At 40.4% G+C, this 22,215-nt stretch overlaps 1 protein-coding gene and 1 pseudogene across 6 annotated transcripts in view; one reads left to right on the top strand and one right to left on the bottom strand.

The window, feature by feature from the left end:
• LOC150044707 (ral guanine nucleotide dissociation stimulator-like) overlaps nt 1-22,215 on the top strand; it is a 358,565-nt gene that overhangs the window by 317,861 nt on the left and 18,489 nt on the right. The gene's annotated exons all lie outside the window — the stretch shown is intronic.
• Nucleotides 2,084-13,868, bottom strand: LOC150044708 (glutathione reductase-like; annotated as a pseudogene).

Here is a 22,215-nt window from a genome sequence, read left to right as displayed (position 1 = left end):
AAACCAGGGTTGTCTGCTTCACCTGGGCAAATAAAGAGAAGGGAAGCTTCCTGGCTCTGAACAGTGGTGGATTTGGAGCTGGAGCTGAGCAGGGGAGCGCAGTTTGCATGTTACATGCTAACTATGCAGCATTTGTGTTTCGGTTGTGTATGACTTTCTGCTTTTATTAAAACATATAGAACCCCGTAGCAGTGTCTTGTTGCGCATTCTGCAATGAAAGCACGTAGTTATGGGCAGGATTCAGTTGTGAATTCTCTTTTGGGTTTTGACAGTGAGACGACTCTGCAGAGAGACATTTACAAGGAAACACATGTCTAATTTCACAATTAGCCTGTTTTGCTTTGTATCTAAACTAGCTCAAAAATTGGTATGCTTCCACCAGAGTACAGAAGTAATGGAGCATTGCCTGCAAAAAAAAAATAACAGCCAATTACTTAGGCTCTATCTAGTGCTTACAGTTAAAATTGTGAAGTCTGTCTCATCTGAGCTATTCATTGTTCAGTATAGGTCCTGCAAAATATTGCAGGGAATTTAAACAATCACTTTATTAAAGGGAAATGTTCTCATGGTTAAAAGAAACAATGGCTTCATTTCCACACTAAGCAAAGTATTTCACTTTGTATTAGATTTACTTTGGCATGCTTTCTGAAGGTGATTTGAAGGTTATACCCATCCATAAACTTAGGGGTTTTTTTAGCCTCTTTTTTTTTAAAATAAAAAGCTATAACAGACATTATTCTTTTGGTCTCATATTTTTGAAGAGCATTTTCTACCTTAATATTTTTCATAAAAGGAAATGGTTATGCACATTTTTAACTCCATAATGACATAAACTAAGGAATCCTAAAATAGTAACAATAGAGAATGAAGCCTGAAAATGTATTTGTCTCTCTTACACGGCCTTGGTGGAACTAAGTTTAATACAGTACTTTTGTAATTTGTTCTAAAGAAGCAAGTTACGCATATGATTCAGGTAGAAGAGTTTTCGTGAAATTATGAATTGTTTCATAAGTTCAAGTCTGTTCTGAATCACTGTAGAGAAATGCAGTAGTTGTTCCATTCTGTGTTCCCTGTTGAAGTGCAAATATTCTCTCTGAAGCTAAAAGATACATAGGATTTTTTTTTCATTCTTAGGGTTTGTAAGAATGTTGGGAAAATATCTGATGCAGAAGGTATTTATTTGTGGTCAGAAAATAAAGATAAATATAAAAAATAGTTTAAAAATAACGATCATTAAAGTCATTGAAAACAAAAGAAAGAATATAACTGGACTATTAGAGAAAGGTCACATCTTTGAAACAACTTTACAATATGCAGAGCACAGTGCTGCTTTCAAAAATACAACAAAAAAAACAAAGACTGTGTGTTGCATATTTATGTATCAGTAGCTTCAATCGTTTTGAGCTTGAAAAATTAGCAGGCCGGGCTGGGAGTGTAGATGTATGACTGTAATTCTAGTACTCAAGACAGCAGGACATAGACAGGCAACAGTGGATCACTCCTGTAGTCCTAGTTACAGGGGGCTGAGACCTGGAGGATCAACATTCAATTCAGCTAAGGCATAAAATCCTTGAGACGCTATCTCCAATTCATCACCAAAAACCAGGACTGGAGTCATGGCTCAAGTAGTAGAATACCATCTGAGTAAGTGAGCCAATTGAGGACAAGGCTCTGAGTTTAAGCCCCCATGTGGAGGCAGGGTGGAGGGAAGTCACGATAGGAGGATTGAGAGTTTGAAACCAGCCTTGCCCGATCAGGAAACATGGTCTAAAAAGAGTAGCAAGATGCAATCATCCAAATACATACATTAACTTCATTGTACTTCATACAATTTTAAATGTGGGATGAGGCTAAAAGAAGGAAAAAAAGTAGCATGGAGCTAATAAAACTTTAAAATATTTATTACTGTCACATAAATCGAATTACTGTCACATATAAGCTAACAATAAAATAAAAAAATTTCCAGTGTCAGAAGATCTGGATTGAAATAAAGGAATATACAAAAGTGAACAAGAAGTAAAGATCATTTGGCTCATCTCAGAAGTCTACTGGTCCAGCTGCCAGCCATTTAGTCTCTGGGTTCTCAACGGAGTGTGACCAGTTCTTCTGAAGAGGTAGGGTGAATGGCCACTGTGTTGTCAAAGTCAGCCTTTGTTGCACCCATTTTTACTGCCCACAGCAAAGCCCTGCAGCATCTCCTCACACCCGATTCCCTGCATATGGATCCCAACCATCTTTTCTTCTTCGTTAGCACAAACCATTTTCATCACACATTTTGTTTTCCTTGTGGTCACTGCATGGTACATTGGGGTAAAGGTGGTTGAGTAGATTTTCACATTGTCTTTTCCGTATTTATGAACAGCTTCATCTTCTGTGAGTCCCACTGTCCCAATAGGAGGGTGGCTGAAGACCACAGTAGGGATGTTGTCATAGTTCAATTTAGAATCTTCTTTGCATTCAAAAACTCTATGGGCAAGTTTTCGGCCAGCAGCTTTTGCAACTGGAGTAAGAAGAGCTTTTCCACAGACGTCTCCAACTGCATAGATACCTTTGACATTGGTATTCTGGAATTCATCTACGATGGTATGACCTTTCTCATCAGCTTTAATTCCCAGTTTATCTAAATTCAGGCTCCTGGAATTTGGATTCTGCCCAATGGCCCAGAGAAGGCAGTCCACCTGTGGAATTGTGGTTAAGGTGGGTTTTCTACCAGGAGCTGCAGTAACCATGCAGAATTCCAAGCCTGATGGAGGCTTTTTTAACTTCCTTGACCTGTGAGTACTTCAAGACCTCCACACCAGCATTCTGCAGCTCTTCCGTGCAGTTGGAACTGATCTGCAAATCAAAATTTCTAAGGATCGTATCGTGCCGTATCATGAGTGATGTCTTAGAGCCCGAGACAGACAGGATGCCAGCTATCTCCACAGCAATGTAGCCTGCACGCACGATGACACTGCGGCTAGGCAGCTCTCTAGCTGAAAAAAAAACCATCACTGGTTATTCTCAGGCTGGCACCAGGAATGTGGTTCTCATCAGGATGTGAGGGCATGCCACCAGTGGCAATCAGGATGTGAGAATGGTGTATTTTTTCCCACTGACCTCAATCATGGGCTGCGGGCCATCTGTGAATGCTGCATGGCCTGGATGATTTCTATATGGGACTTAGACAGCCTGGCCAGGAAAGTCCATGAGACTCCTTTGCAATGAACTACACAGAGGCAGTAAATAGTAGGGCCATCATCATGAACAAAATACCACAAGTTGTAGCTTACCACTGGCAGGAACACACTAAAATAATTTTCATGGACTTTCCTGCCCAGGCTGGCTTTGAACCACGATTGTCAGATTTCAGCAATCAAAGCATGTAGTATTATAGATAAGAGCCATGAGATAAACATCTTTGACTCTTGTCTTCTTTCACCTTTTTTTATTTCTTTAGTTGCTCATTATGATTATTTGAGGTTCTCTAGTTTTTTGTTTGGAGCTATTCACTCACTGTCATTTATTTTCTAGTTTACCATTTGGAAGCTCTGATACTTGGGCCACAGGCCAATTATTGGCTTTGTTGTTTACCTGTTGTGGTGCTTGAACTTAGGTTCCGTGCTATTCTGGAGCTTTATTTTATTTTGCTAGTTTTGGGGCTTGAATTCAGGGCATGAGCACTGTCCTTGGGCTTTTCTCAAGGCTAGTACTCTGCCACTTGAGCCACAATAGCACTTCCAGCTTTATCTATGTATATGGTACCAAGGAATCAAACCTCGGTCTTCATGCATGCTAGGCAAGCACTCTTACCACTAGGCCAAACTCCTGGCCCCTATTCTGGAGCTTTTTACTCAAGTATAACAGTCAGAGCCTGGTCAATGCCCTCCAAAATTATTTTCCTCAAAGTCAGTAGAGAGTACCATTAGAGCCAAAACTGGACTTCAGAGGGTTTTTGTATGTTTGTTTTAACTTCAAGGTTTACTCTACAACATGAGCCACAGTTCACATTCTGCCCCTCGCCCCTATTTTGTGGTTCATAGTTGATAAGAGTGCCCTGGTTACACAAGGGCACTAACACAGAGGCTTGAAATCTGAGGATCATGGTTCTAAGTCAACCTGGCAAGGAAAGTCCATAACACTCCTATTTCCAATGAATCACACAGAGGCAGAAAGTAGTAGAGCCCTAATCATGAACAAAACACCCACAGTTTAAGCCCATCACTTGCAGGCACACATTGAAACAACTCTCATGGACTCTTCTGCCCAGGCTGACTTTGCACCACAGTCTTCTGAAGTCAGTGAGATTAGCAAGTAGGATAGAGGCATGAACCATGCTTTCGGGCTTCTGTTTTCTCTTTAATATCTCCTCCTTTTTAATTTATTGTTGTTTCTTGTATTGTTAGGATCTAATAGCCACATATTAAGGATACCATGCACCATTTGTTCCTTTGGTCTTGACTTGTCTCACTCAACATGATTCACTCTAGATTCATTCACTTCCCTGCAAATGCCATTATTTTGTCTGTTGGCTATGTAGAATTCCATATGTAGAATTCCATTGTGTGTGTTTGTATATATATATATATATTTGTGTGTTTATATATATATATGTGTGTGTGTGTGTGCATGCGTGTGTATGTGTATCTCACATTTTATGTATCCATTTATCTGCAGTAGGGCATCTGGGTTGTTTCCATCACTTGGCTATTGTGAATAGTACAGAGATGAACATAGCTGAGCAGGTGTCCTTATCATATCATGGGCTATGATGTTCAGGATAGATGCCCAGGAGTGGTATGGTGGGATCGTAGGGAAGGCCAGACCCTAAGTTTAAGCGCCTCAATGGGGGAGGGAGGTAAACAAGCCAGTAGTTGCCCTGTTACCTAAGTAGCAGAGCCTCTAAATTTGGAGACAAAATTTAACCAAAAAAAATTTTCAGGGAGAGTGTTTACTCCCCAACAAGAAACTAGAGGTCTTGAAATAATCAAACTGAACTACAAAGAAATTATATAAACAAATAGTGAACTAAAAAAAAAAAAAACTAGATGAAAAAAAGGGGAAAGCAGAGAGGAGCCAATTAAAAATTTTCAAATTATGTCACACACCTAGGACTTGCTGAGGTTGCAGAAATCTGAGGATTGTGTTTCAGAGCTGGATTGGCAGGAAAGTCCATGAGACTTGTTTAAATGACTGGCAGTGGTGGGCTTTGGTTTTCTGTGTTTGGCTCATGGCTAGAGATCTACTACTTCTTGTCTCTTGCCAGATAATTTCAGGTAAAAGTCTCATGGACATTCCTGCCTAGACTGGCTTCATACCACAATCCTCAGATGTCAGAGCCTGTGTAATGCTCCCATGTTCACGTGAGACTCTTTCTCCCATAATCTACCAAAAAGAAAGAGAGATAGAGAAAGAAAGAAGAGAAACAAAAAAAGACAAGGAAAGAGAAATATGAGAAGAAAACAGAAAGAAGCAAAGAAAGAGATAAAGCAAGAATGTAAGAAAGAAAAGAAAAGAAAGGAAGAAAGCTTTCACTCCAGGTGTTAATCCTGCATACCTGAATGGAAAAAAGCAAAGCAACCAATCTCAGAGTGGCCAATCCTACCAACCAGTTTCAGGATGTAAAAAAATGATAAAGAAAAAAGGAACAAAAATGAAATAAAAGGAAAGAGAAGATACCAAAGTGATAACTAAAAATATCATTCATGTCTGTATTCTAGAGTTGCTCAGGTCACAAAAATCACAGGATTGTGATTAAAAGCCAGCCTTGCCAGGAAAATCCATGAGAGTTTTTTAGTGTGTGTCTGAAAGTGATGGGCTTAAATTAGAGGAAGTTTGTTGTTGTTGTTGTTGTTGTTGTTTTGTTTTTTTGGATTAGGACACTACTGCTTTCTACTTCTTGCTTCTGGTTGGTTTGTTGGAGATAAGATTCTCATGGACATTCCTGTCCAGGCTGACTTAGAACCATAGCCCTCAGATTCCAAGGCTCAATGTAGTGCCCTTTTGTCTATTCAGGGCACTCATCTCCTGAATCATCAAAATAATGAAAAAGCAGAAGCTGAGTTATAGTTCATGTAGTAGAGCATGCTAGTTTTGAATTTAAAACAAAAAAAGTCAAAAATCAAGTTTTGCCCTTAAGTATACTCCATGCTAGCTTTAAGAAAAAAAAAATTTTTTTAAAGCAATTCATGGACAGTGAGCAGGCCCAGAGTTCAAACCCTTGCACCAGAACAAAAAAATCTCAAAGCCAGTGGATGACCTGTGGCCAAGGTGACAGAGCTTCAAAATGTTAAGAAAAGAAATTTTTTTAAAGAAGAGAAGAGCCAATTGAAGAAATTTACATCAAGGATCACACCTGTAATCCTGCCTGGTAAATTCTGAGTTTCGAGATTGAAAACCAGCCTGGGCAGGAAAGTCCATGAGACTTGTTTTAGTGAGTGGCACTTGTGGGATGGAACTTGCTGTGTTTTGCTCGTGGCTAGAATTCTACTTCTTGTCTCTTGGTGGTTAATTGAAGCAAAGAGTCTCATGGACTTTCCTGCCCAGGCTGGCTACAAACCACAATCCTCAGATTTCAGAGCCGAGTATGTCCCCATATTCACAAGACTCTTTCCCCTGTAAACAACCAGAAAATGAAAGGAATGAAGAAAGGGAAAGAGGGAGGGAGGTCTGGAGGGAGGGAGGGAGGAAGGAAGGAAGGAAGGAAGGAAGGTAGGTAGGTAGGTATCCAGGAATCCAGGAAGCCTGTTGTTGAGCTGTGGCTCCCAATTTGAACCTGCTACTCGTTAGCAAAATAAAGCAAAGTAGAGCAAAACACCGCAGGGAGAATGGCCAATCCTTATCAGAAACCTAGAAAACCTCAATAAAAAACAAAGAGAAAAAAGAAACAACAATAAATTAAAAGAGAAAACTGAGACTATTGAAAACATGGTTCATGCCTCTATCCTACTCACTAATCTCACTGACATCAGAGGACTATGGTGCAAAGTCAGCCTGGGCAGGAGAGTCCATGAGAGTTGTTTCAGTGTGTCCCTGCAAGTGATGGGCTTAAACTGTGGGTGTTTTGTTCATGATTAGGGCTCTACTACTTTCTGCCTCTGTGTGATTCATTGGAAATAGGAGTGTTATGTACCTTCCTTGCCAGATCATGGAGATAAGAATTTCATGTATTTTCCTACCCAGGATAGCTTGGAACTACAGTCCACAGATTTTAGGATACTATTTAGTACTCTTGGTTTGTCATGGGACTCTTATCTATTAAAAACCAGAAAAAGCAGAAGTTGAGTTGTGGCTCAGGTAGTTGGGCATGTTAGTCTTGAATTTAAAAAATAATAATTTAAGAATAATCTTCTAGGAGAGTCACCAGGTCTTGATCTGAAGCCCTAAGTATCAGCACTAAAAAAATAACAATTGGAACTTGAATTTTGCCTTTTATTGTACATCTTGCTTGCTTGGACAGAAAAAAAATACTCATGGACAGTGACTGGGCCCAAAATTCAAACCCTCACACAAGAATTCGAAAACCTAAAGCCAGCTTTAAGATGTAAAGTCTTCTAGCTTCATCCTAATAACCCAAACAAATAAAAAGTAAAAACACAAACTGAGTGTGAGTGTCTAGGCTCTAACAACAAGCCAGAAGACCTGAAATTTTAGCGGGGGTGGGGGAAAAAAAGGAAAAGAAAAAAACAGTAAAAGCAACAATGAAATCAAAGGAAGGTGAAAGAAGTCAGGAGCCAATTAAATAATTTTCAATCATGGCTCACATCTGAAATCCTACCTGCTTTGTTGGCTGAAATCTGAGGATTGCATTTTGAAGCCAGCCTGGGCAGGAAATTCCATGAGAAAAGAAAAGAAAAAGAAACATAAATAATTAAGGTTTGGCTAAAATTCTACAGCCTGCTTTGACAAAAAAATGTCAAGGACAGTTTAGTAACCTGTCAGGAAAGCTGTCTAATACTTTAAAAAATATATTTAAACTTCTTGACCACCTGTGGTGGACCACATGTGGTGTTTTCCTTGTGGTAAGGACCACCTGCTTTGGTGTTTATCTTTAAACACTGAGCCCCAGGGAAAGTTGGGGCTGCTTTCTATAATCCTTAAGGTGGTCTGTAGCTGCTGTGCTGTTACTAAACTGAATCCTAGCTCGGTTCACTGAATGCTGGTGACTCTATTGCTAGGGGATTCGGGACCCTCCCAAATCTAGGATATCACAGGGGCCCCTCAAAATGACCGGGATATTACAAAAGTATACTAGGCCCTGCTTTGAAGCCCTAGGAAAAGCACCAAAGAAATGAAGGACAAAACCAAACTAAAAAAGAAATGTTAACTTGTAGCTAAGAGTCTGCTAGGCTTGCAGAAAAAGTAAAAACAACCCAATAAAGGAAAAGGATGGCTCAAGAAGAAAAGAGCCATTTGAACATTATAAATCATGGCTCACATCTTGTATCTTGAATGTAAAAGAGGGTAAGAGAATATAAAAGCCACAAAAGACCTTAAAGTGAGCAGGGTGACTTTTAGAAGGCTGAGAGTTGTGGATTTTAATTTTTACCCAGCCCAAGTGGGACAAATCCATGACATTTGTAACAATAAACACACAGGGAGAGCTGGGAGTTTAGCTTAGTGGTAGAGTGCTTGCCTAGCATGCACAAAGACCTGGGTACAAGGTACATAGAAAAAGTCAGAAGTGGGGCTGTGGCTCAAGTGGTAGAGCTCTAGCCTTGACAAAGTCCAGGACAGATCCTGAGTTCAAAAAAGGGGGCAAAAACAAAACAAAGCCAGAAGAGATTTCACTGTTCAAGTGGTGGATTAGTAGCCTTGAGCAGAAAAGCTCAGGGACAGCTCTCAAGAAAGACCTGATTTCAAGCTGTATAACCGGCAGAGAGAGGAGGGGAGGGAGAGAGGGAGAGAGAGAGAAGAGAGATAGAGGCAAAAGGACAGTGAGACAGACTAGAGTTGAAAAAAATTAAGATGAAGCAGTGCACAGTATCTCATGCTATAATCCTAGTTACTCTAGAGGCTGAGATCTCAGGATCGTAGTTCAAAGCCATGAGACTCTAATCACCAGAAAAGCAGAAGTGATGCTGTGGCTTCCAAGGGGTAGGGCGGTAGCCTTGATATGAGGAGCTCAGGGAAAATATCCAGGCCCAGAGTTCCAGTCTCATGACTTACAAAAACAAAACAAAAAACAGTAGTTGTTTAATAAGACACAAAGATCTAAGAATTTTTTTGACAATGCAAGTTAAAATAAAACAAAGCTGACCTGACTCAAAATTTACCCCAACCAATAGAAAATGATTTAGTTTTCCTATCAGAGAGGTCAGTTACTTAGAACTGAAACTTTATAACATATGTGGAAGTGGATCATTCTCTGACCCCTGTGGCAGTGCAGCCTTGGGAGAACTGATCAACTGTGCTCTGTTTGATTTTTCTTATTTCCCTTGTGTTCTGGGACTAGTCCTGTATGGGGTGAGGAAAGAGGAGGGGGTTTGGGCACAGGCAGTAATAATCACTCTTGAGGTGCTTGCTCATGAGAGGGACACACAGAATTCAGTAATTAATGCCATATTTTCTCTCTTTTTTTGCTTCCTTTTTAGCTTTTTTCAGCTTCTTTTAGTTTACAAAGCAAGGGTGGAGTTATATCACACTTATGAGGAAAATATGGATTAATCTACACACTGTATGTAAAATTAGAATTAAAGAGGAAGAAGATGGTGCCAAAGCACTTGAGACCATCTTAGCTTTATTCCAGAAAAAGAGAGAGTTGTGGAATCCCAGGAGACAACTATCCTAAATCAACAACTACAAATTTAAGAAGCAACAGAGAACTATATGAATGGGAAGAAAAAAACATAAAGCTTATAACTAATCATTAAAATAGACAAAGTTTATCCTTCTTTAGATGGAAAGATGAATTTTAGCAGAGCAGACATGATGGGTTCAATGTTCATAAGGCAAACTAAAAAAGAAACTTTAGAAAACAGAGTGAGATGGAAAATAGAATATCAGGAATGGAAGCTAAAACACAAGATCTGGAACAGAGTCATCAATCTAGAAAAATCGGTCAATATTAAGAGAAGTACAAGAATGTGCAGACGCAGTCAAGAAATCTAAGCTTCATATGATAGGAGTTGATGAAAGGGAAGAGTTTCAAATGAAGGGAATGCAACACTTATTCACCAAGATTATAGCAGAGAACTTCCCTAACTTCAAAAGGAGAAATCTCACATTATTATCAGAACACCAAATAAACAGGACCCAAAAAGGAACTCTTCCAGACAGATCATAGTAAAAACATTAGAGGTGAATTGTAAGGAGCTGATTCTTAATGCTTCAAAAACAAAGAACTATATTACAATGGAAAAAAAATAGAATCACTGTAGACCTTTCCACACAAACCCTAAATGCAAGAAATACTTGGAAAAATACCATTCATCACCTGAAGACCCACAAGTGCAAACCCAGACTGATATATCCAGTGAAATTACCATTTATATTTGGGGGAGAAACAAGATTTCATTCCAAAGAGAAACTATATGAATTTATGCACACTAAACCAACATTACAAAAAATAATCAAAAGCAAAAGCAGAACAGCAGGAAGTCCCATCAAGAAGCTATCATCTATAAATCAGTAAGCACAAAGGGGGAAAAAGAAAGAAGGAAAAATGACACAGGACAGTAATCACTTCTCCATAATTTCCCTAAATTTGAATGGCCTGAACAACCCAATTAAAAGACATAGAACAGCAGATTGGCTTAGGAAACAAGACCCATCAATTTCCTATCTCCAAGAGATCTACCTCACTGCCAAAGATAGAAACAAACTCCAAGTGAAGGGATGGAAAAGAATTTTCCACTCCAAAGCACAATGCAAAAAAGCAGGAGTAGCAATCTTATTCTCTGACAAAAATAACTTCTCCGTAAAGTCAGTACATAAACATGGCCACTACATATTACTAAGGGGGGTCAATTCATAACCAGAATATTACAGTTATAAAAATTTACTCTCCAACATGGGAGCACCTAAGTATGTCAAGCAAACTCTCTTAGAGTTACAGTACAAGACAGACTCAAACACATAATGGGGTACTTCATATTAGAATTAAAACTGAATTCAAGATTAAAAGATTAGGGCACTTAGCTTTGTTGTAAAGAGGGAACACAAACACCCCTAAAGTATGCATAAGTGTGCTAAGAACGGGGCATACAGAGAGGACAGTATTGTCAGCCAGCCACAGACAGTTTGGCCTTCATTGTGATGATTGATCTTGTTTTGTCTTTGCAGAACTTCTCCTTGATTTTCCCAGAGAAAATCAGTTGTATGTGTTTTCAGGCAGTTCAAATTGTAACTACCTCAGCAGTGTGGTTTCTATTGGATTTAAGAGTCCAGAGATTCAAGCTTATTGTCTCTTCTATGGCCCTGGTATTACCAACCCCTGGCTGCGGTGGTTCTGCCATGACCAGATGAATGGGTGAGAAGATTCCCTGGGTTAGTGACAGGGCTTCTGGCTCTCAATGGCTTTGGTGTCTTTCAGGGCTCTTCACTGCCATCCCTGGTTCTGCCTGCTACTGGGCTTGCACAAGCAGCAAAATCTCTTCAAAGCAGACATTATCCTGCTGGCCATCTCCTTCCTGCACCATTTTCTTCTGGAGCTAGGTACTCTGCCATCATGTGGTGACTACTCAAAGGGAAAAACAAGATCCTCTGAGGTAGTTTTGTCCAGCCCCAAAACAAGAGCAGCCAGCAGCAGGCTGGGAGTGCAAAGCAGGAACTTTCTGTGCAGCTTCCTCTGGCAACATCTTAATTTTGTAGCAGTCATATTTCCTAGGCCTCATCTCAGGCTTCTTGCAGCCCTGACTCTTGGTAACCTGCAAGATGCTGCTCTCATTCTGGGGTTGTGCAGAGGGCAGGGACAGCTCTATGTTTCTTCCAGGCACTTTGAGAGGGAGGAGCCCTGGAGGCTAGCCATTGAATCATGATGTGGGGTGAGGCTGTGGCTAGAGCTCCTCTGCAGGAAGAAGAAGGGAATGACAGGCAGGGAGGCACTTCTGCCTGTTTTGCTTCACATCACAGGGCAGCAGACACTGAGATGGCAATGGCAAAGTGCAAATCTGGAAAGGCAATCTCTCTATCCCTCCCATAAGACGGTGAAAAGGGTAGTGACAGTGGCCTGTGGCTGAATACCCCAGTGCATTATTTGAGTTGTTACAGGGCTGACTCTCCCTGGCTTTAGGCCGTCTTTAATGAATATGTGGCCTTCACATCATGAAATGGTCTGTAGAAATGATGTGTGGATCTGAGACTCACTTTGTCCCATGGCACATATCCTGTTTACAACTATTGGGTTTAACTGCTTGAGCAGGGGCTCAGCTGGATACAGGAAACCTCCCTCAACTGGATCGAACCACTGGTGGTCACGATTCATTGTGTATCTGTCCTCTGCTTGAGGGTCTAGAGTTAAGAGCTGCAAAAGGATGTTATATCATTTGATAGTCAGGTGAGATGGTATATCATACCTGACCTGTACAATCTCTGTGCAGAGCTAGTTTGAAGTGCTCCCTATAAACGGGAATTCTCCTGAAACCATAAATGACAAGACAGTGTCCAGACAGCAGACATCTACCTTGAAGTGATCGTAGGCTTGTTTCAGGTATATTTCATTGGCATGAAACACATAGGCACCATGAATATCTGTGATCAATTGCTCTGGGGCAATCTTTAGGGTCAACCCAAAGTCACTGACCATGGTGTTGCCCTTTTCATCCAGAAGGATGTTGTAAGGCTTAACGTCCAGGTGTTCAATCTCATTCCAATGGAAGTACTGCACTGTAATTCTTATCTGCTTCAGCAACCTCCTGGCTTCCTTCTCATAAAGCCGGCGTGATGCTTCTATCAAGCTCTGCAGGTTTCCCTTGGTGGCCATTTCCATCACCAGGTAGACATGTTCCTCTCGCTGGATCACTTGATACACCCTGATTACATGGGGTGATTCAGAGCCTTGACAATGTCCACCTCATTTTCCACCAGCAGGGGGTACTCTTGTCCCCAATATTTTCCCTGCTACCTCACAGTCTGTAAGGTCACAGTGATAGGTAGGTCTTCATCACTTGCCCAAATGTACCATAGCCTGCTGTACATGGTATTGGCTGACAAGGACGTCCTCTTCTGTGCAGGAGAATGTAGTACATTTGCTGTCTGTTGACTCCATTTCCTCATGGGATGGCAGGGAGTCAACCTTATCCAAACAGCTAATAAAATATGGTGGAAGTAAATTTTAACTATAGTAGCTACATAAGTATGACAATAAATATAAACAATATAAATATGAAAATTACCTAAATCAATGTAGTAAGTATCACATTTTAAATTTTGCTAAATCAATTCAGTGGTAGCATATCTTAAAATAAATTAGCACAATCTAAACGAGAGAATAATGAAAATCCCCAAAGCTGTGCAATGCAAAGCCTTCCTTTCTCCCCCACCCTCCTCAAAACCTATTAGCCTAGATCTGATTTAGTTTAGCAAGTCATGAAAGGATCTCTCTCAGCAGAGCAACTGCTTTCTGTAACCCCTGTAGGGGTTACCATTGTGACCTCATAATGGTATGTGAGCTCAGTGAGGAAAAGGGCCAGTCACAGCAGGGCCTAGTGACATGGAGGAATGGATCAATCACACAAAGGCCCAGTGCCATAATGGAGGAATGGGCCAGTCATAGCAAGGCATAGACCTCTCGATGTTCTAGCTCTTAGGAGTGTTGTCAAGGACTTCAGGTTTACAGCGATGGACATCATCATGGCAGCATTTCAGGAACCATGAGGATGGTACCTAAGGTGGTCCTTCTTCAGGCCATGAGATCCTTGGACCACCTCCTGCAGGAACACTGTCCCCATGCTCCAGGCAGAAGGATGTGCCTTCTTGTGGGTAGGTCTTGGGACTTGCTCCAGCAATCTTTGAGTTTTATAGCTTTTTTTTTCCCCCAGAGCCAGGGACCAAACTCAGGGCCTTGCACTTGCCAGGCAAGGGCTCTTCCGCTAAACCAAATCCCCGACCCCTTGCTCCAGCAATCTTTGAAACCATAGTGAATCACAAGCCCTTGCACACCTGGTGTATTGCAAAAGACTAGAGTGGCATCAAGTTTAAATAACACCCTGGGATTCTGGGAAGATGAAGGATCAGGGTATGTCTTTCTGAGCTCTCACCAACATACCAGTTTTAGCATTGTAGTGGAAAGTATATAGCTAAAGAATGACACCAAGTAAGTTGTAGTAGAACAGAGATCTCAGAGAGGAAAAATTCATGCAGCCTGCTTAAGAAAAAAATTTTGAGCCCTCACCCAGCATGGCAGCTGCCACTCTCCAGAGCAGCTGCATCAAGACAAAGGCACCTGGATAGTGAGCGCTCAGCACCTCACTTACCTGCGGCACAGCCACCTGCAGTGTCTATGAGCGGAAGTCTTCATCCTGCAGGCTACAGACGCAGGTCTCAGAAGGAGCCAGGAACCAAGCAGAAGTGGGAGTACCTCACTAATGTCATTCTCATTCTTGCTTGCAGAGTGGCATTGGGAAGGTAGCCCCTCCCCCACCGGCTGAGAGCAGAGCCATCTTGGCTACTGGGCAAAGTCCCAGCTAGACCAACTAGCAGATAACTGGAGCCTGAAAAGTGGTGTTGGGAGCACCATTCCTCAAAAGGGCAAAGGGCAAGAACAATTCCTTCCTGGGTAGCTTGGGTTCCCTCGCCCAGGAAACCAAGCCAGAGGTGGCTCCACCCCAAGAGTAACCTCACTTAAACTACAAAGACAATAGTAGCTCCAGGCTGTATCAGTCCAGATAGAATACAACTCCATTCACTTTCAAGCTACTGAAAACCACCAACTTTCTCCTGCAGGACACACAGAGCTCATTGCCTTGCTAGTAAATGAACCTGGGTGGGCAGCCACAGAGAGGCCAAGTCTGTGAGGCAGAACTTTTACTGTCCAATCAAGCAAACTGATCACAAAAATTAACTAAGCCAATGGAAAAGAAATTATCATAGGAGAAAAGAGGCTTCATAGAGACTGGATGCCAAATTCAGTGGAGACACAATGCACTTAACTCTCCAATAAAACAGCATAGACTGTCTAGTTGGATCAAAAAGCAATATCCATATTTCTGCTGTCTTCAAGAAACACATCTTGCCCCCAAAACAAACATATTCTGAGAGTGGCTTGAATAAAATTGATCAAGATAATGGCCCCCATACACAGGTTGTTTTTGCCATCCTCATTTCAGATAAAATAGACTTCAAACTAAATTTAGTGAGAAGAGACGTTATTACTACTAAAGGGATCTCTCCTTCAGGAGGATATAACCATCCTAAATATCTACAGACCTAATGCCAGAGCACCCAACCTCATCACACAAACTTTACTTACACTAAAACCACACATAGATCCAAACACAGTGATTGTTGGTGTCTTTAACACAGCATTGTCACCTCTGGACAGATCAACCAGGAAAAAAATCTCAACAGAGAAACCTCAGAATTTAACAATTGCATAGAACAACTGGAACTAACAGACTACAGATTATTTTACCCAGTAACACCAGAATATATGTTTTTTGTAGCAGCATATGGAACGTTTTCTAAAGCAGCCACATTTTAGGTTATAAAGCAAACCTGTACAAATTCAGAAACACTGACATGGTTCTGTGAGTTCTCTCAGACCACAATGGCATAAAATTGGAACTGAACACCACTCTCCACCAAGGGAAACCATGTAACTCATGGAGATTGAATAACCCATTGTTGAATCACCAGTGGGTCATTGTGGAGATGAAAACAGTAATAATGCAACAGTTTATGATATTTAACAAAAAGCACAAAAATGCCAGCTCTTTTGGGGCACAGCAAAGTATTACGAGTGTGTGCATTAACAAATTGCAAAATTCTCAATTTAATGGGGTGCACCTTAAGCTCTTGGAAAAAGAGCAACAAGCCATTCCCAATTCCAGTAGAATGAAACAAATTATTAAAATAAATTCAGAATTAAATGAATTGTAGTCCAAAAACATAGAACCAACAAAACAAGGAGTTGGTTCTTTGAAAAAAATAACAAAATTGGCAAACCCTTAGCAAATAAAAATGGGAGCACACGGGACTCCACTCCCATGTTGCTTGAACTGATTTGAAACCTTGGCAAATAACAGAATAAATAACCCTCAAAAAAAATCTATGGATTTCCTCCATGCCAACAATGAATAGAGCAAGGCAGAAATCAGGAAAGGAACTCGTTTTGCAATAGCCTCAAAGAAAATACTTAGGAATTAACTAAGAATGTAAAGGATCTTTATGATGAAAACTTCTAAAGCATGAAAAAAAGAAAAAGTAGATCTAAGTGGAAAAACCTCCCATGCTCCTGGATTGGAAGAAATAAAATTGTGAAAATGGCAATCCTGCCAAGGGCGATCTACAAATTCAATGCAATACCCATTAATATCCCAATGTCATTCTTTAAGGGAATAGAAGAAGCAATCCAAAATTTCATGTGGAATAATAAAAGATCCTGTGTAGCAAAAGTAACTCTTAGGAGAACAGCGCTGGAAGAATATCAATGCCAAACATTAGACTCTGTTACAGAGTTATAGTAATCAAAAGAGCTTGGTATTGGCATAAGAACAGACCTGAGGATCAATGGAATAGAACTGAAGACCCAGAAATCAACTCACAAACCTATGGCCACCTAAATTTTGATAAGGGAGCCAAAACAGGATGGAAGAGAGCCTCTTCAACAAGTGGTGCTGGCAGATTTGGTTCAGCACGTGTAGAAAACTAAAGTTGGATCTTCTATTTCACCCTGCACCAGACTTAATTTCAATCGAATCAAAGACCTTGCGGTAAAAGCAGATATGCCCCCCGAAAACTTTACAAGAATGAATAGAAGATGCACTAGGTCTTGTTGGCTTAGGTCTAAACTTTCTTAAGACCCCTAAACACAACAAATTAAAGGTAGTTTGGACAAATGGGACTGTGTAAAACTGCAAACTTTCTGAATGGCAAAGGACATAGCTAGCAAGTTAAATAGAAAGTGCACACAGTGGGAGAAGATCTTCACTAGCCATACAACAGACAAAGACCTCATATCTACAGCTCAAAAATTGAATCTCTCCAAAACAAATCTTCAAACAACCTTTCCATTCAAAGGTAGGCTAAAGACTTAAAAGAGAGACTTCTCTGATGAGGAAATAAGAATGGCCTATAGACACATGAAGAAATTCTCAACATATCTGGCCATAAAAGAAAGGCAAATCAAAACAACTTTGAAATTCCAACTTACTCCAGTTAGAATGGCCATTATCAAGAAATCTAATAACAGATGCTGTCGGGATGTGGCAAGGAGGCATGGTGGGAGTGTAAACTTGTTCAACCACTCTGGAAAGCAGCATGGCGATTCTTCAAAAGACTAAACATAGAGCTTCCTTATGACCCAGCAGTCCCACTTCTTGGTACTTTCCCAAATATCCTGAAACAAGGCCATATTAGCACAACGATGTTCATTGCAGCACTATTTACCAGAGCAAAGATATGGAAGCAACCCAGATGCAGATATGGTACTTATTTATACACAATGAAATTCTTTGCTGCCATCAGAAAGAATGACATCACCCCATTTGTAAGGAAATGGAAAGACTTGGAAAAAAAATCATACTACGCGAAGTAAGCCAGACCAAAAGGAACATAGGCTCAATGGTTTCCCTTATTTGTAATAATTAGTACACATCTAGGACTCTCCTAGCAGATGATTACAATAGCTCAAAATCTATGTACATATGGTCATATAGGATGAGACTAAATGAAATGAACTCTAGGATATGGAAACAAAAGCTTTACTTTCTGTGATTGTTGTTCTTAATGTACTATGTTATTTCTCTTCTCTGTTTTTGCCCTTATTGTTAATTTCATGTTGCTACTGTATCTGGCTTTGTTACCTTGTATATTGTATATACATTTATTTGTTTAGTTGAGATAGGGAAGGGAAGGGGGAAATCGAGATTGAAAGGGAGGGGGAGGAGGTAAATGGGGAGAAAAACATGGGAAGGGGTTTCAATGTGTGAGCAATAAGGCATCTACTACCTGAGGATTGTAACTGTAAACCCTCTATACATTAGCACAACAATAAAACCTTTAAAAAACTTAGTCATGCTTGTTGCTATAATTTATTTTAAAAACTGAAAAGATGGGCTGGGAGGGTAGCCAAATGGTAGAGTGGTTGTCTTGCATGCATGAAGACCAGGGTTCAACTCTTCAGCACCACATACACAGAAAAAGCCAGAAGTGGTGCTGTGACATAAGTGGTAGAGCTCTAACCTTGAAAAGCCCAAGGACAGTGTACAGACCATGAGTTCAATCTCCCGGACTGGAAAAAACCCTCAAAATATTTGTTACAGCTTGAGGAAATGATTTTCTTACAGCCTTTTAATTTTAAATCAAAGATCAAATCACAAAACAAACCCAGAAAGTAAGCGAAACTTTTAATGTAGCTGAGCCATAGCAAATGTTTGCACATTTCTTTTCTTTTCTGCAGGATGCCTGCACTGGAATCACTGGGTCACGGGGCCTCTCTCCTTTCTCCCATGTCTCTTGTGGTGGAAATATGATCAACATGGGTCCATATCCACTTCTACCAGGAATCACTACCATGTATGAGGCACAAGGAAACATAATTTCTCATAAGAGTTTTCTTTGTAATCCCGAGTTACTGTGTTGAACTAATTAAATTGATGAAAGAAAAGGGCTAGAGGAAGGGGCTCAAGTGCCAGATCCTATGCCGAGAAAGAGAAATCGAGTTTGAAACTTGAGGCTTTCAGTTTGAAACCCAGAACTTCTCTTTTAAAAATACTGTTTGTTGTTTTATTAGAACAAAGGCTTATTCCAATTGATCAGCATACCCTTTTGGTTGTTTATTTCAATCTTTGTGTGAGCGGAGTGCTATGGATTGGATTTTGACTGTGCTTGTTTGGCCTTTTTGATGGTGGTTGAGAGGGCTAGTACTGGTACTTGAACTCAGGGCGTGGGTGCCTTGCCTGACCATGTTTCCTTAATGCCTGTCCTCTACCATTCAATCCACAGCTCAATTTTGGGGTGTGTGTGTGTGTGTATTTGGAGATAAAAGTCTCATGTGTTTTCCTCTCCAGTCTGGCTTTGTACCACAATCCTGTGATCTCAGCCTTCTGAGTAGCTAGGATTACAGGTTACTGATAAGCGATCAATACTAGCATTGTTCAGATTTCTTGCTTTATTCCACTATATCATTTGGACTATAACTCCAATTTGGGATTTTGCTGGTTCTTGGAGAGAACCACATTCTTTTCTCCCCAACCTGGCTTTGACCTACAATCCTCATAAATCAGCATCTTGAGTAGCTAGGACGATAATCGGTTCTCAGCTCATCTCACATTTGAAGGAAAGTTTTTCTCCTTTCAAAAAGGTTGATTGAGAGTATTTTATCATTTAGCACTAGAAATTTGATGTCTGTGGTTTCTGTTGGTCTCCTTAGCTTCTGATGAGAAATTGGTCATAATCTTAATGAAGATCGGTATGTGATGAGTTGTGTGTGTGATTTTAGAGGCTCGCTGTCATTAACAATTTAATTAGAATGTGTCTTAGTGTGGATTGCTAAGTTTATCCCACTTAGGTTTGTTGAGCTGCTGCATTCTGCACCTGTAAGCTCATGAAGGTTATTTTTCCTTCAGAGACTTTAACCAGGCATACATTAATGCCCAGCTCATTCGTTCATTTCCATTTTATTTATGAAAATCTAGACATTGGATGTGACAGTGAGAAAAATTGCTTTGTTTTTGACAGTGGGGAGGGATGTAGAGAATGTACACAGAAGGTATCTGTATAATTATATGATGGACAAAATAAAATAGAAATAAAGGATGCACCAGGGAATAAGGTTACCAATTTGTAATTAAGTATGAGTTTAGAAAAGTCTCATGTGATAAGGTACCTTAGGATGCAAAAAATCCAGGCCACAGAATCAGCCAGGATCATGATTTAAAAGTGAGAGGGTGTCTGGCCTGTCTTAGAGGCAACAGACCAGTGTGGCTGCAACAGCCACTGGGGGCAGGGGGGGAAGTGGAGAAAATGCTTGCTGTAGGACAGCCAGGGGAGAGCTTTGCAGAGCCGTGAGCTACAAAGTGTGATCTCCATCCAACAGCAGCGATGTTATCCAAGAACTTGCTAGAAATACACATGAGCAAAACGAATGAATGAATAAATAAATACACATTGGGTCCAGCCTAGGTGTGAGGTGAGGATGCAGAGGGCTTCTAACAAGCCCTCTAGATAAGTATGATATCCGATAAGTAAGATGAGGCCCTTTAAGCCACTGTTTGGGTATTTGGCTTTTGTTTTGAAACAGAAGCTCTTGGCAGTTTGGCAGTAGTAGAGACATATGATATGATTTGATTTAAAAAACAGAAAAAAGAAAACAGGTGCCAGTGGTTCATTCCTGCACTTCTAGCTATTCAAGAAGTTATGTAAGGACCGAGGTCTGAGGCCATTCCAGGCAGGAAAGTTTATGAGATGCCTTTTCTTTTTTTCAGTCATGGTGCTTGAACTCAGCTTGTCTCTGAGCTCTTTTGCTCAAGACTAACACTTTGCCACTTGAGCCACAGTGCCACTTCTGGTTGTCTAGTGGTTAATTGGAAATTTGAGTCTCATTAGACTTTCCTGTCTATACTGGCTTTGAAGCATGATTCCCAGACGTTGACCTCCTGAGTAGCTAGAGTTACAGTTAAAGCCACCATGGCCCAACTCCATGACACTTTCATTGCCAATTCGCTACCAAAAACGCAGAAGTGGCGCTAAGGCCCAAATGGTAGAGCAATAAAAAGCTCAAGAAGATTCCCAGAACCACCAGCCCCAAACCAAGTAAAGACCGCCAGCTACTAACCACAGAATGAACCTACAACAACAGTCTCAATTCCAAAGCTGTGGAAATCACAGCAACAAATCACTGCAGACCTCTCCACACAAACCCTAAATGCAAGAAAAGCTTGGAAAAATATCACCCATGCCCTGAGGACAAACAAGTGCCAACCCAGACTAATATATCCAGCAAAGCTAGCATTTACTTTTGAGGGAGAAACAAGAATATTTCATCCCAACGAGAAGCTATATACATGCACACTAAACCAGCATTACAAAAAATATTAAATAATCAAGAACAAAGTGCAGAACAGCAAGAACTCCCATCAAGAAGTTATCACTTATAAATCAGTAAACACAAAAGGGGAAAAGAGAAGCTCAGAAGTAAAAATAAATAATGACAAAGGACACTAACCATTTCTCCATAATTTCGCTAAATGTAAACTGACTGAACAATCCAATCAAAAGACACAGAACCACAGATTGGATTAAGAAACAAGACACATCAATATGTTGCCTCTAAGAGTCCCACCTCACTGCAAAGACAGAAACAAACTCCAAGTGAAAAGATGGAAAAGTATTTTCCACTCCAACACACCATGCAAAAAAGCAGGAGTAGCAATCTTAATCTCTGACAAAACTAACTTCTCAGTAAAATCAGTACATAAAGATAAAAGTGGCCACTACATATTAGTAAAGGGGAAAATTCATAACAAAAATATTAGTTATAAACATTTATTCCCCCAATATGGGAACACCTAAATTCGTCAAGCAAACTCTCTTAGAGTTATAGAACAAGATAGACTCAAACACAGTCATAGTGGGAGATTTCAATATGCCCATCTCACCAAATGACAGGTCTACTCAACAAAAGACAAGCAAAGACACCACCGACTTAAATGATACCATAGCCCAGCTGAGCTTAACAGATATACACAGAGCCATCCACCCAATGGCAAAACTGTATACATTTTTTCTCAGCAGCACATGGAACATACTCCGAAATAGATCATATAATACTTCATAGAGAAAACTTAAGCAAATACCAGAGGACTGATATAATCCCATGCATGCTATCTGATCACAGTGGAATCAGACTAGTTCTGAACAACATGGTAAAGGGTAAAAAACATTCAAACACTTGGAGGCTGAACAACACATTTCTAAATAACTCTTAGGTTATAGAACAAATCTAAGAAGAAATCCAAAACTTTCTTGAATGTAATGACAAGATACATTACAAAGGAACTTTTGGAACACAGCAAAGGCAGTTCTAGGGAAAATTTATTGCACTAGGAACCCATATTATAAAGACAGAAGAAGCTC

The sequence above is a fragment of the Megascapheus bottae genome, chromosome 29, assembly GCF_031878675.1.
Source record: "Megascapheus bottae isolate mThoBot1 chromosome 29, mThoBot2.hap1, whole genome shotgun sequence".
NCBI classification, from domain to species: domain Eukaryota; kingdom Metazoa; phylum Chordata; class Mammalia; order Rodentia; family Geomyidae; genus Megascapheus; species Megascapheus bottae.
This window is presented reverse-complemented; position numbering and strand designations above follow the sequence as displayed.